Genomic DNA, 3,491 nt, shown 5'->3' on the forward strand with positions numbered 1-3,491 from the left:
GTAACTTGCGTTACGTTATTTACTTTATTTGGCTCTGGACTTTTTGTTACGATCATTTCAATATGTTTGTTATGAAATTTATCTTACCAAATTTTATTATTTTTGTAAGGCAAATTTTTTTATGTAATTCATTAAAAAACACAAACATATGTTATATCTCTCTACACGTTTAAAAAGATTATTAAAATAAACATGCAAGATTAATTTTTAGAGAGGGAGAATCTATTTTAAAAATTTTACAGCTTTTTCTCGATTAACATTCATTGTCATTATTTCATTATATTTTTTGTCTTAAAATATAATATTGTTTTAGTGTTATTATATAGTGGTTTTTTTTCGTTCTGTAGAGGGGATAATTATCGAGTAAAATTTTAATCTCATTTGGTCGAAGAAAAACAATAATTGAACAATGGTCCATGTTTTCTGTTTAGCCAGCATGATTCGTTGTATAAATCATCGATCTAATCGCGCGAGACAGTGACATTGGTGCCGCTCTATGTCTCGCGTTGCATAAGCATTGGGCATTGTTTCACTGAAACACTGATCATAATTACACCCTCATTACCGGCCAAGTAATGCCAGATATTATTCTGGGATATCGTTGACCCCAAGTTTATTTCGCAGACGTAATAGTCTTCACGATCACCGTAACGATCCCGATGCAGTCTGTTGTTTCTCAAAAGTGCACCTTTCAAAAGGTAGAAAACCTTCATTATCTCCCGCTATTTGTCCTGCCGTTAATTGCGATACAATTTTTTCTCCAAATAGAACCAGCTAAACAAAAAGATAATTACAATATTAAAATTATTTCATTTGCTAATTTGATATTTTGTACGTCACGATTTGATTTTTATACATAACAAAATATTTGTATCTACAGATTTATTGCGAAATTATGTGCTATTAAAATGATATTCTATACGTAGTTTAAATATATAGAAAGCTTGTAAAATAATTTGTAACTAATAATTTGTGATCTTCTCGAATTATGTATCTATTAAAAAAAATCGCATATGAGATTAAAGGAAAATATTTTAAAATAAGTTTTGCATTTTGAATAATTTTCGCTACGTGTAGGAAGATATCAAAACGGATATCGTTCCCCAAAAGAAAGTTCTACAGTAAAGCCAATTTAGCTTACACTCTTGCCGAATTAATGAGTTGTATTTTATATGTTAATTAATTTGATATGCTAACACACCCACTAGAGAGTTAGATATTATCAGGGTCTCTTAATATAAATTTATCGCTTAATCTCTTCTTGATCACTTTCACCGATAGTTTCGAAATGACTGACGATGCGTCGCGTGCCCATAAGTACACTCAATCAATTCCCTTCGGTCCATCTCGTGTTATCTATCTTACAAACCCATTTCAAGTATAATCTTCGGTATATATCGCTCAATACACATGACATAACCGATTCTTTCGGCATTCAAGTTGCTCAACTTGTGAATAACGAAACTTTAGTTTCTTTTTTTTGCGATCTACAAAACATGTACCTGTATCAATGCCGGCAGAGGGAGCCGAAGGGACGGGGTGTCGATCTGCTTTCGATCACTTTCACGCACAATTTCGAAACAGGTGATTTCATCGGATCGTCTCATCGTGGCTCCTTTTCCAGTAAACCTCAATTAAATCGATTACATCCGATTCCGGTCGGTCGGCGAAATTGCGCACCTCTTCTCTCTCTCTCTCTCTCTCTCTCTCTCTCTGTCTTCCTTTCTCGTTTCCTCTCTCACAGATTTTGGTCGCACGCGGATATAGTCGCAGTTAAAACCACCGGCTAAAACTGTGCGCGCAACCGACGGTGAAAGTGGACGAGAGTGACGTCCAAGTCAGTTAGCTCTTATTGTGCACCTCGCAGACGTTTCGCGGAAAGGCATGACTTCCCGGTCTTCCGATTATGCAACTGGTCGGACCAGTTTTGGGGCAGATCGGCAAACCATCGTCCCCATGGGCGTCGACTAAACGTCCGGTTCATCCGTCTCCGGTTTCCATCGAGGGATTTATGATCGAAGTCCTCACAAGACTTTCTCATCAATGTTATCCATCAATATTGCTTAATCTTAGCATTATCAATGGAGGAAACTTCTTTCATCAATGTCATCTTTCGTCAAATTTATCCTTCACCTGTTAACGTTTCATCGCTTTCCGTTACGAAAGAAAGAAAAATAGGGGAAAAATGAAAATAATACAATTAATCCACAATGTCTTCATTGTGCAACGTATTAATCATTAGAAATTAAATTTACGGAGCTTTTCAATATATATAAAATTTATGATTCTGAAAGTATGATTCGTGTAATTGATAAAATTACTTATTTGTCACTATTATTAAAATTAACATCTTTTCAAAAGCAGTATTATAATTACATTTTATTTAATATCCGATCAAGTTTTTTAAATAAAGCAGAGCAATAATTTGTGAATGAAATTAGAAGTCCATACACTTCTTGATAAAGTGACGCCTATGCCTGGAGAGATAATGAAGGGATTATGTATTCCTGACAATCAACTTGATTTCTTATTTTCAGATTAATACTGGCGGGTATACACGGAATGGAATACGAATTACTGTTTCGAACATAACAAGGTAACGTCCGATGTATCGTAGAACGTAATATCTTACTCACACACATTAAGTAAGAATTTCAAAATGACTTCAGGATAGAAGCTTAGAATAACACTTAATTGTAGGGGCAATCTGCGATTCTGTAATGGAATAGATCAATTGGGAACAGTCAGGTACTACGGATTCTTTTGGTCTTTTTATGGCTCTCTGCCGATTTCCGCGTTGAAGCTATTCCGAAGTGAATTAAAATCGCATATCCGCGTCGATTTGGTTAATAGAATCTCCTCCGCGATAAGAAATAGACTGGCTTGCGGCGTAAATTATTTTACGGATCTCGAAAATGCGGGAAATCAATCTGCGCCACGTCAGAAGATATGAGACTCGTACGACCGGTTGAAATCAAATATTCCACTTTCGTCGTCAGAGAGTATTATGCATAAGATGGTCTGTCGTGTGAAATGATAAGATCAAAAATATTTCCGGTCGTGCGCACGATGAAATGCACGCATGTTGCGCGTTCGATGATGATGCAAGCGTTTCTTTTTGCCCGACGAGGTCGATTTCCGCGGTCTTCTCGTTACGCAAGACGGGCGGACCAGTTTTCTGGACAGAGACCACCTTTGTGCAATTACGTGCGGTACGTTTCAGTGGCATGCCTTTGCAAACAATAATGGCATCTCTTTCACGTGAAAGCTGACGTCCTACGCGTCGGCGCGCACTGCAAAAATCGGACGAGAGAGCGGCCGTAAAACAAACGGGTTCAATAAGAACTCCCATTGTTATGTGATTTTTTTTTCTGGGATTAATATTTATGCATTTAGTTTTGTGTTTCTAATTCTCGAACAAATAAATACTATTTTTGTAAAAATATTTATTTCATTATATTAAAAATATCCGTATATATATATATATATAT

This window comes from Trachymyrmex septentrionalis, unplaced genomic scaffold (assembly GCF_001594115.1).
Source record: "Trachymyrmex septentrionalis isolate Tsep2-gDNA-1 unplaced genomic scaffold, Tsep1.0 scaffold197, whole genome shotgun sequence".
Lineage (NCBI taxonomy): Eukaryota > Metazoa > Arthropoda > Insecta > Hymenoptera > Formicidae > Trachymyrmex > Trachymyrmex septentrionalis.